The 12,393-nt window shown below is 36.2% G+C and overlaps 1 pseudogene; it reads right to left on the reverse strand.

Moving 5' to 3' along the window:
* Positions 1-896: 896 nt before the first annotated feature.
* On the reverse strand, positions 897-1,006 carry LOC129061117 (uncharacterized; annotated as a pseudogene).
* Between the last annotated feature and the right edge of the window lie 11,387 nt (positions 1,007-12,393).

Below are 12,393 nucleotides of genomic sequence, written 5' to 3' on the forward strand. Positions count from 1 at the left end.
GTTTTTACTCTTCATTTTTTATACATGGTATATGTACTGCATTAACCAAATTGTGGATATTGAACCAACCTTGCATTCCAGGGATGAATCTCACTTGATTGTTGTGTACGATCTTTTTAATCTGTTGCTAAACTTGATTTGCTAATATTTTGTAGAAAATGTTTGCATCTGTGTACATCAGGGATATTGGCTCATAATTTTCTTTTACTGTAGTTTTTTTTATGGTTTTGGTGTCAGGGTAGTGCAAATCTTGTAAAATGAGTTAGGAAGTCTTTCTTCTTTAATTTTTTTGTAATCATTTGAAAAGAATAGGTATTAATTCTTTTTTGAAGGTTTGTTAAAATTTGCCCGTGAAGCCATCTTATCCAGGGCATTTGTATTTTTTTAAGTTTTTGAATACTGATTCAAATTTCTTAGCAATTATCAGTCTGTTCAGATTTCATGTTTCTTCTTCATGCAGCCTTAGAAAATTATATTTGTCTAGGAATTTATCAATTTTTTCCAAGTTACCTAATTTGTTAGCATGCCATTTTTCCTGATATTTCCTTATAATCCTTTGTATTTCTGTGGTGTTGGCGGTCACATCTCCTGCTTTATTTCCCATTTTATTTATTTAGGCCCTCTCCTTCCTTTCTTGATGAGTCTAACTAAAGGTTTATCAATTTAGTTTATCTTTTCAAAGAACAAGCTCTTGGTTTCATTGATCCCTTCTACTGGCTTTTTTATTTATTTCTGCTGTGACCTTTATTATTTCCTACCTTCTACTCACTTTGGCCTTTGTTGTTCTTTTGTAGATTTTTTTAGGTGTAAGTTTAGATTGTTTATTTCAGATTTTTCTTGTGTCTCGAGGTAAGCATGTGTTGCTAAAAATTTCTTTTCTTTTTCTTTTCCTGAGACACTATAGGAAAGGCAAGTGGCAGCTGCAGGTATTTATGCTGACCTGAGCTGTCAAAGTCTCTCCAGGTTGCTCTCGCATGCAGTTGGAGATCCCAGCTAAAAATTTCTTACAACTGCTTTGGCTTTGACCCATAAATTTTGGGTCATTGTGTTTTCATTTCTATTTGTTTCAGAGTATCTTTTGATTTCTTCCTTTATCTTATTAGTAACCCATTAATTCTTTAGTAGCATGTTATTTAGTCTCCACATATTTGTATGTTTTTCAGATTTTGTCTTGTCATTGATTTCGAGTTTCATGTTCTTGTGATTGAAGAAGATATTTGATATGACTTTTATCTTCTTAAATTCATTGAGGTTTTTGTTAATGGCCTAACATGTGGTCTGTCCTGGAAAATGTTCTAGGTGCACTTGAAAGTATATTCTGCTGCTTTTGAGTCCTAAACTTACTAAGTCCATCTAGTCTAATGTGTTATTTAAGGTCACTGTTTCCTTGTTAAAATTATGTGAATAATCTCTTCATTGATGGCAATGGGGTGTTAAAATCCCCTGTTATGCCTGTATTACTGTCACTTTCTCTTTTTATGTACATCAATATTTGTTTTATGTATTTAGTTGCTCCTATGTTGGGTGTATAGAAGTTTACAAGAGTAATATCTTCTTGTTGAATTGATCCCTTTATCATTATGCAATGTCTTTCATTGTGTCTTGTTACTGCCCTTGTTTTAAAGTCAATTTTGTCTGGAGACTGAGGCATTGGGGACAGAATAAGGGAGTAGCTGGGGGGATCCTGGTACTGACTCCTCCCCCATTCTGCAGTCTCAATCTTGCTCAGGGAGGCCATGCCCCAGAGTGGCAGCAGCACGAAAGGAAACAGTGGCCCTGCCCTCAGGAAGCTGTGTGATGGCCAGGAGTTGCCTGTGGGCCTGGGTGCTGAGTACAGAGCAGCTGGAACAGATAGTAGATCCCTGGATAAAGGGGGCACAGAGCTGTCTAGAGAAGCATGAGGAGAGACTGGAGACAGAGGCAATGGGGGAGAGAACTGAGGGAGTAGCCAGAGTGATCACAGTGCTGTCTCCTCCCCCACTCCTCAGCTTCTATCTTGCTCAGGCAGACAACTACTCTGAGTGACATCAGCCTGTAAGGACACAATAAGCCCTGCCCTCAGGAGGCACTGCCCCGCCCTGTGGTGCCTAAGCCTGACAGCTGAGGGCAAAGTGACTAGATTAACAATTGCAGGGGATAGACCTGGAGAGTAGATTCCTGGAAGTCCCAAACAGACGGACTAAGGTCAGATGAGCTCAACATTGACATTATCAGAGGCAGACACAGGACAAAAAAAAAAAAAGCCATCTACTACCATAGAAGTTCACACCACAAAGTCAGTAAATCAAGGCAGGTCAATTTAAGAAACAGAAGCAAAAAAGAAGACTCTCGCAAATAATAGGAAGACAAAGAAACAACCCCCAATTGAGGGTAAAGGAGGAATCCCCACAGAGAGAACTAAATGAAATACAGACAAATAAACTAACAGATATTGATTCAAAACAATGGTTCTAAGAAACCTCAATGAGATCAGTAAGATCAGAGAATTATGAAAAACTACAGGGGAACTATGAGGAACTTACTGAAAACTACATTAACATGAAAAAGGACATAGAAACTATCAAAAAGACACAAGAGGAAATGAAGAATATCATTTGTGAATTGAAGAACACAGTAGAAGTAATCAAAAGCAGGCTAGATGAAGCAGAGGATTGAATCAGCAGGCTGAGGACAAGGTAGAATAAAGCTCCCAGAAAGAACAAGAAAATGAAAAAAGACTCAAAAAGAATGAAGAGGCATTCAGGGAAATGCAGGACAACCTGAAACATAATAATATCGGTATAATAGGGATACCAGAAGGAAAGGAAGAGGAGCAAGGGAGAACCTGTTTGAAAAAGTAATGATGGAAAACTTCCCTAATAGGAGGAGAGAAAAAGTCTTGCAAGTCCAGGAAGCACAGAGGGTCCCATTCAAGAGGAACCTAATGAGGCTCACTCCAAGACGCATCATTATTAAAATGGCACATATCAAAGACAAAGAAAGAATCCTAAATGCAGCAAGGGAGAAGCAAGAAGTAACATACAAGAGAGCTGCGATAAGTCTAGCAGTTGACTTCTCAACAGAAACACTAAAAGCCAGAAGGGAAAGGCAAGAAATATTCCAAGTAATGAAAAGGAAAGGCCTGCAACCAAGACTGCTCTACCTAGCAAGGCCCTCAATTAAAATGGAAGATGAAATAAGGAGTTTCCGAGACAAAAGAAGATGGAAAGAATGCATCTCTAACAACCCAGCACTACATGATATGCTAAAGGGACTGGTTTAAGGAGATGAAGAAAAAGAGTGAGAAAGAGAAGAACACAGGTACAAAGGGAGAAAATGAATAAGTACTTATCAATAATAACTTTAAATGTAAATGGATTAAAGGTTCCAATCAAAAGACATAGGGAAGCTGAATGGAAAAGCAAACATAACCTGCACATATGCTGTCTACAAGAGACCCACCTCAAAACAACGGATTGAAACTAAAGGGATGGAAAAATATATTCCAAGCAAATGGACAGGAAAAAAAAAAACCCATCAGGGATAGCAATACTTATATCAGACAAAACAGATTTCAAAACAAAGACTATAAAAAGAGACCCCGAAGGACACTTTATAATACTCAAAGGAAGAATCCATCAAGAAGACATAAACATTGTAAACATATATGTACCCAATATAGTAGCATCCAAATATATAAGGAAAATCTTGGAGAACTTCAAGAAAGATGTAGACAGGAACAGACTGATAGTAGGGGATTATAACACCCCACTGTCAACAATGGATAGATCTTCCAAACAAAACATAAACAAGATTATTGTGGAGTGTGGAACTGAATGTTGCATTAGATCAAATGGGCTTAACTGACATATATAGAACTTTTCATCCCAAAGAGGAAAAATACACATTCTTTTCAAATGTACATGGAATATTTTCAAATATAGACCACATGATAGGATACAAAACAAGCCTCAACAAATTCAGGAAAATGGAAATCATAACAAGCATTTTATTGGACCACAAGAGCTTGAAGCTAGAAATAAACCTCAGGGATAAAACTCAAAAGCATTCAAACTCATGAAGACTGAATAGGACACTATTAAACAATGAATGGGTCAATAATGAGTTAAGAGAAGAAATCAAGAAGTTTCTGGAAACAAATGAAAATGAACACACAACAGTCCAAAACCTATGGGACACAGCAAAGGCAGTTCTGAGAGGCAAGTTCATAGCAACACAGGCCTACATAAAAAAGATAGAAACATTTCAAATAAAAGACCTAACCCTACAACATTAAGAACTGGAGAAATAACAAAAAAGAAATCCCAGAGCAAGTAAAAGGAACAAAACAATCAAGATCAGAGGAGAACTGAATGACATAGAGACTAACAGAACAATTCAAATGATCTACCAATCCAGGAGCTGGTTCTTTGAAAAGATAAACAAAAGCGACAAGCCTTTAAGCAGACTCATCAAGAAAAAAGGGAGAGGACTCAAATAAATAATATCAAAAATGAAAGAGGAGAAATAACAACTGATACCACAGAAATACAAATTGTAAGAAATTACCATCAGCAGTTATATGCCAAGAAATTTGAAAACCTCGGTGAAATGGACAAATATCTAGAAAGTATAACCTTCCAACAATGAGTGAAGAAGGGCAGAAAGCCTGAACAAACCAATAACACTTGGTGAAATTGAAGCACTAATCCAAAAACTCCCAGCCCATAAAAGTCCTACACCAGACAGTTTCACAGGAGAATTTTACAAAACATTTAAGGAAGAGCTAACCCTTGTCCTTAGACTATTTCAAAAAACCCAAGAAGAGGGAAGACTCCCAAACTCTTTTTATGAGGCCAGCATCACTCTAATCCCAAAACCAGATAAAACCACAACAAGGAAAGAAAACCGGAGGCCAATTTCGCTGATGAACATAGATGCTAAAATCCTCAACAAAATATTGGCAAACCGCATCCAGCAATACATTAAATGGATCATCCACCATGATCAAGTGGGATTCATCCCAGGGATGCATGATGGTTCAATACTCACAAATCAATAAACATAATACATCACATAAACACAAGGAAAGACAAAAACCACATGATCATCTCAGTAGATGCGTAAAAAGCATTTGATAAGGTACAGCATCCATTTATGATAAAATCACTCAGCAGAGTGGGAATAAAGGGGGCATACCTCAACATAATGAAGGCCATATATGAAAAACCTACAACCAACATCATACTCAATGGGCAAAAACTAAAGGTTTTCCCACTAAGATCAGGAACAAGACAAGGGTGTCCCCTTTCACCATTTCTATTCAACATAGTATTGGAAGTCCTAGCCATAGTGGTCAGATAAGAAAAAGAAATGAAAGGCATCCAAATTGGAAAGGAGGAAGTGAAACTATCATTGTTTGCAGATGACAACGTAGTGTACATAGAAAACGCTATAGACTCCACCAAAAAACTCCTCAACCTAGTAAGTGAATTAGGCAAAACAGCAGGATACAAAGTCAACATTCAGAAATCAAAGGCATTTTTGTACACCAACAATGAAATATCAGAATCTGAAGTCAGGAGAAAAATCCCCTTTGCTATAGCAACAGGAAAAATAAAGTACCTAGGAATAAATTTAACCAAGGATCTAAAAGACCTGTATGCAGAAAACTATACAACACTGAAGAAAGAAATTAAGGAAGACACAAATAAATGGAAGCATATACTGTGTTCATTGATTGAAAGAATTAGCATCATCAAAATGTCCATACTACCCAAAGCAATTTATACATTCAATTCAATCTCTATTAAAATATCAGTGACATATTTCATAGACATAGAACAGATTTCAAAAAATTATATGGAACCATAAACGACCCTGAATAGCCTGAGCAACTTTGAGAAAGAAAAACAATGCAAGGGGTATCACAATACTGGACATAAAACTATATTACAAAACCACCGTCATCAAAATAGTCTGGTACTGGCACAAGAACAGACCCATAGATAAGTTGAAGAAAATAGAGAGCCCAGAAATAAACCCATGTCTCTATGGTCAATTAATATTTGACAAAGAAGGCAGAAGTGTAAATTGGAGTAAAAAATAGCCTCTTCAACAAATAGTGTTGGGAGAGCTGGACAGATACATGAAAAAATTGGAATTCGACCACCAACTGACACTATACACAAAAATAAACTCAGGATGGACAAAAGACTTAAATATAAGTCACAACACCATAAAAGGCCTAGAAGAGAACATAGGTAGGAAACTCTCAGATATCCCACGCAGCAACATTTTCACCGATATGCCCTCGAATACAAGGGACATAAAGGAAAGAATAAACAAGTGGGACCTCATCAAAATAAGAAGCTACTGCATGGCTAAAGAAAACATCAGCAAAATGAATTTTCCCAGTTGTATGGGAAAATATATTTGCCAATGATACCTCAGATAGGGGTTTGATCTCCAAAATATATAAAGAACTCACATGACTCCACTCCAGGAAGACAAACAATCCATTTAAAAAATGGGCAAAGGACCTAGGCAGACACTTTTCCAAGGAGGAGATACAGAGGACCCAGAGACATATGAAAGGATGCTCAGCATCACTAGCCATCAGAGAAAAGCAAATTAAAACCACAATGAGATACCACTTCATACAGGTCAGAATGGCCATCATAAACTGATCAACAAACAATGGGTTCTGGTGAGGCTGTGGAGAAAGGGAATCCTATTACACTGTTGGTGGGAATGCAGCCTGGTGCAGCCTCTGTGGAAAACAGTTTGGAATTTCCTCAAAAAGCTAAAAATGGAACTGCCTTTTGACCCAGCAATTCCACTGCTGGGATTATACCCTACGAATCCCAAAACACCAATTCAAAAGAACCTATGCACCCCAATGTTCATAGCAGTGCAATTTATGTTTCCAGCCAAGTTCTAGAAACAACCTAAATGCCCATCAGTAAATGAGTGGATCAAAAAACTATGGTACATTTACACAATGGAATACTATGGAGCAGAAAGAAAGAAAGTGCTACTACCCTTTGCAACAGCATGGATGGAACTGAAGAGCATTATGCTAAGCGAAATAAGCCAGGGGGTGAAAAACATATACCGTATGATTTCACTTATATGTGGGACCTAACCAAAAAAATAAACAAGCAAGAGAAATGTAACCAGCAACATTGAAAGAAAAAAGAAACTAACAGAATTAAGAGAGAAGGAGGGAGGTAGGTGGGGAAATGGAAGGGAAGGGTCAAGTCCAGGAATATGTACAAAGGACCCTTGGACAAAGCCAAAGTGGGAAAAGATTGAGTGAGGTAGGTGGAGAAGGGGGACAGGGGAAAGTGGTGGCAGAAGGTGGAGACAAATGTATTTGAACAATAAAAAAAATGAAATAAAAATACAAAATATATAAACAGGCAAGAAATATACAAAACAGGTTTAGTTTCAACAAATAATAAAGTAACAATTAAAATAAAGAAATAAAGTCTATTTTGTCTGATGTAATTATTGCTAACCAGACTTTTTCATTTCAATTTTTGTGCAATATCTTTTCCATCTCTTTACTTTCTGTCTCTCTGTGTCTTTCAATTTGATTTGGGTCTCTTGTAGAGAGCATATGTATATGTCTTGTTTTTGTAATCCATTAAGCCACCATATGTCTTTTTTTTTTAGAGCAGTTGGTCTATTTACATTTAATATAATTAGTGATAAATATGTAGTTATTGCCATTTTATTAGTTGTTTTCTGATTGTTTTTGTTGTTCTTCTCTGTTACTTTCCTATTCTTTTGCTTACTTTTCTTGCATGTTGATGACTTTGTGTCGTGTGTTTGGATTCCTTTCCCTTCATTTCTTGTATGTCTTATATAGATTTTTGGTTTGTGGTTACCATGTGCTTTATTTAAGTAAGCTATGTTTATAGCAGTCTATTTTAAATTGATGGTGGCTTATGTTTGAACATAATCTAAAGTCACTACATTTTTATGCATTCCTCCATATTTCTGTTTTTGTCAATTTTTTACTTCTTTTTTTGAAAGTGTGTTTGTCTGTATCCTTTAATTTATTATTGAAATTACACATGATCTTCATACTTTTGCCTTTATATTTGGTTCATCCACTGCTTTTACTAAGTGTTTGTCTTTGCCAATGAGCATTTTTTCTCTGCTGTATTTTTTTTTTACTCATATTTTTTGGTATTTTCTACTTAAATAAATCCCTTTAACATTTAACACTGGTTGTAATACTGGTTTAGTGGTGATTAACTCCCTTAGAGTTGTTTTTTCTGGGAAACTCTTTATTTCTCCTTTGATTCTGAATGCTATCCTTGCTGAGTACAGCATTCTTGGTTGTAGGTCTTTGCTTTTTATCACTTTGAATATTTCATGCCAATCCCTTCTGACCTGAAAAATTCCTGTTGAGAATCAACTAACTGACAGTCTTATGGGAGCTCCTGTGTAGGTAACCAACTGTTTTTCTCCTTCGATTTTTAAGATTCTTTCTTTAACTTTTGGCATTTTAAATATAGTATATCTTGGTGTAGGCCTCTTTGTGTTTATATTGTTGATGTCTATTTCCTTGACCAGGTTGGGAAAGTTTTTCTTTTCTTTTCTCTTCTCTTTTCTTTCTCTCCCTTCTTTCCTTCCTTCCTTCCTTCCTTTTTCTTTTTTTCTTATTTGCCATACCTTTTAGACATTATGAGCCCCACAGAGAGTTTCCGTCAAGTTCTTTAAAAATATATATATTTTTAATAATTATATTATTACATTTGTCCCATTTTTTCCTCCCCTTTATTCGCCTTAACCCTGCACCCCTCCTCCCACCAGCAACCCCCCCAATCCCAGTTCATGTCAATAGGTTATACATTTAAATTCTTTGGCTTCTCCATTTCCTATGCTATTCTTAACTTCCCCCTATTTTTGCACCTACTATTTATACTTCTTATTCCCTCTTCCTTTTCCCCCATTGTCTCCCCTCCCACTCTCCTCTGATCACCATTTCTGTGATTCTGTTCCTGTTCTAGTTGTTTGCTTAGTTTGTTTTTGTTGCTGTTTCTGTTTTTAGGTTCAGTTGTTGATAGTTATGAGTTTGTTGTCATTTTACTGTTCATAGCTTTTGATCTTCTTTTTTTTCTTAGATAAGTCCCTTTAACAGTTCATATAATCAGGCATGGTGATGATGAACTCTTTTAACTTTACCTTATCTGGGAAGCGCTTTACCTGTCCTTCCATTTTAATGATAGCTCTGCTGGATAGAGTAATCTTGGATGTAGATCTTTACTTTTCATGACTTTGAATACTACCTTCTAGCCCCTTCTTGCCTTCAAGGTGTCTTTGGAGAAATCAGCTGATAGTCTTATGGGAACTCCTTTGTAGGTAACTGTCTCCTTTTCTCTTGCTGCTTTTAAGGTTCTCTCCTTATCTTTAATTTTGTGTAATGTAATTATGGTGTGCTTTGGTGTGTGCTTCCTTAGATCCAGTTTCTTTGGGACTCTCTGAGCTTCCTGGATCTCCTGAAAGTCTACTTCCTTCACCACATTGGGGATGTTTTCCTTCATTATTCTTTCAAATAAGTGTTCAATTTCTTGCTCTTCTTCTCCTTCTGGCACCCCTATGATTTGGATATTGAAATGTTTAAAGTTGTCCCAGAGGTTCCTAAGCCTCTCCTCATTTTTTTGAATTCTTGTTTCTTTATTCTGTTCTGGTTGAATGTTTATCTCTTCCTTCTGCTCCCAATCATTGATCCGGCTTTCATTCCCTTTACTGTTGGTTCCCTGTATAATTTTCCTTATTTCACTTTGCCTAGCCTTCACTTTTTCCTCCATTTTGTGACCATTTCTGTGAGCATCCTGATTACTGGTGTTTTGAACTGTGCATCTGATAGGCTGGCTATCTCTTCATTACTTAGTTCCATTTTTGGAGCCTTGATCTGTTCTTTCTTTTTGGCCATATTTCTCTGTCTCAACATGCCTGTTACACTGGAAGGGGCAGAGCCTTAGGTATTCGCCAGGGCAGGGCAACCCACTTTGCTGCATTGTGATGCTGTATGTAGGGGTGGGGTCCCAGAGGGAACAATGATGCTTGCTCTGCTCTTGGCCAGCTTTTAGTCACTTTCCTTACTACCCATAAGCAAATTGGGCCCTTCCACTGCTGATTCCTGGGTGGGTGGGTTTATGAATGTTCTAGCACCTTGTGGGTCTCTCCAATTAACACTCTCTTGAGGCTGGGAGTTTCTCTTGCTGTCACATCCCCACAGGTTTTTACCTCCAGAGGTTTTGAGGCTTTCTTTCCCATGCTGGCATCCTTGGTTGTATAGTCTGTCTTTTTTTGGTCTTTGTTGTGATTGTAGTTTCTTCCTCTCATTTGTCATTGTTTTTTATCCTTTTTGTAATTTTTCTTCCTGGTATCTGAAGGTTTCTGCAGCATGGATTGCTACACTTACCTGCTGTAAAAAGCAGATGACCAGGTATACTGGATGGGAGGTGATCGTGGTTGATGACAATGCAGGAAATTGTCTTGATTTATTTTTTTGGTTTTTGTTGTTTCTTAGACCTTTGTGGTAGTTCTTGACCCCTCCTGAAAATGCTGCTGTGTAAAAACGTAAAGAGCTTTTGGAAATACCTAAGAATCAATACTACTGTACCCAGCAAAGCTCTCAATTAAAATGGAAGGTGAAATAAGTAGTTTCCCAGACAAAAGAAGGCTAAAAGAATACACCTCCACCAAACCAGCAGTGCAAGATATGCTAAAGGGACTGCTTTAAGAAGATAAAGAAAAAGAGTCTATGAATACCCAGTTCCTTTCACAATCACCATTGCTTGATATTACTAATATTTATAATACTTATTAATCTGATTGTGACAATGATGTGTTATTTTAATTACTTTATTATTTGCTGAAACTAAATCTGTTTTTGTATATTTCTTGCTTATTTTTATTATTTTTAAAAAGCTTATATGACTTTTTGGTATTCTTTATCCATTTTTTGATTCAATGTTTGTAGAATTTTTTTCCCTTAAAAAAAACCTGAAAAACTATTAACCCTTTATTAGATGTGTTGCAAATACTTTCCTATTCTATTACTTGTCCTTTAGCTTTTTTCATATGTATATACTGTACAGTCTTAAATGTTTAATATAGTCATATTGTCAATATTTTACTTTATAGCTTCTGGGTTTGAATGTTTTACTTCCAGGTAAGAAAAATATTATTTTGTATTTTCTCCGAAAACTCCTTACATATTTTACATATTGATTTTAACTCCCTGGAATATTTTTGTGTAATGTATGAAATAGGGCTCTATATTTATTTTATTTCAAGTAATTGTGGTCCATGCACCTTATTTGATGAATAAGACTTGTTTTCCCCATTGATTTGAAATATCAGTTTAATCATGTGTTATATTGTTAGACAGATATATACATTTGTTTCTAGGATGCTCATTTTATTTCAGGGATCTACTGGATTATTTCTATGCTGCTGTCATGTTGTTTTAATTGGTGATACTTTATAATGGATTTAAATTTTTTAATATTTCATAATGGATTTTGACATTTAAAAATAAATAAATAAAATCAATCTGCATTTAAAAAAGAAAGAAAGGAGGAATTCTTACCTTTTGCGACAACATGGAGGGAACTGAAGAATATTATGCTAAGTGAAATAAGCCAGTCGGTGAAAGTCAAATACCATTATGAGTGGAACCTATTCAACAAAATAATGAACAAAATAAACCACAGGGATGGAAACATGGAGCAGACTGAGTGACCAGAGGGGATGGGGAAGGAGAACAATGGTGGAAAGAAGGGGAAGGGACTAGACAAAGAACATGTATGAATGACCCATGGACATGGACAACCGAGTGGGAATTGACCATGGGGTGGGGGCAGGGTGGGATGGGTGGAGGAGGGGAAAGGGGGAAAAATGAGACAGCTGTAGTAGAATAAACATGATTTAAAAATAAAAAAAATAATAAAAATGTAAAAAAATGATAGTTTTGCTGGATAGAGTAATTTTGGTTATAGATCCTTGCCTTTCTTGACTTTGAAAATTTCTTTCCAGCCCCTATTTGCCTGTAAGGTTTTTTTGAGAATTCAGCTGATAGTCTTATGGGAAAAAAAATAATTGTGTAGAAATTCTGAGACATTGTTATAATTGGTGTTCTTTGTTCTGTTACCATGCTAAAAAGAAAGTCAATAGAATGCTAGCTGATTCATGATGAATAAAAAGATGATGTATACTAATGCTTCAGATATGTGACTGAGGATGCCCTAATATTAGCTGAGGAATTCTGGAACCTCGACCTGGTGATTATGGCTGTTAAAGTGTCAGAAAAATTCATTCCTACACTTGTGAAGTTATTACTCTATTTCATATGTATATATGATAAGCTACATTTTATTGTGTTAACTA

The sequence above is a fragment of the Pteronotus mesoamericanus genome, unplaced genomic scaffold, assembly GCF_021234165.1.
Source record: "Pteronotus mesoamericanus isolate MK-2021 breed Mesoamerican mustached bat unplaced genomic scaffold, CSHL_Meso_final scaffold_54, whole genome shotgun sequence".
Lineage (NCBI taxonomy): Eukaryota > Metazoa > Chordata > Mammalia > Chiroptera > Mormoopidae > Pteronotus > Pteronotus mesoamericanus.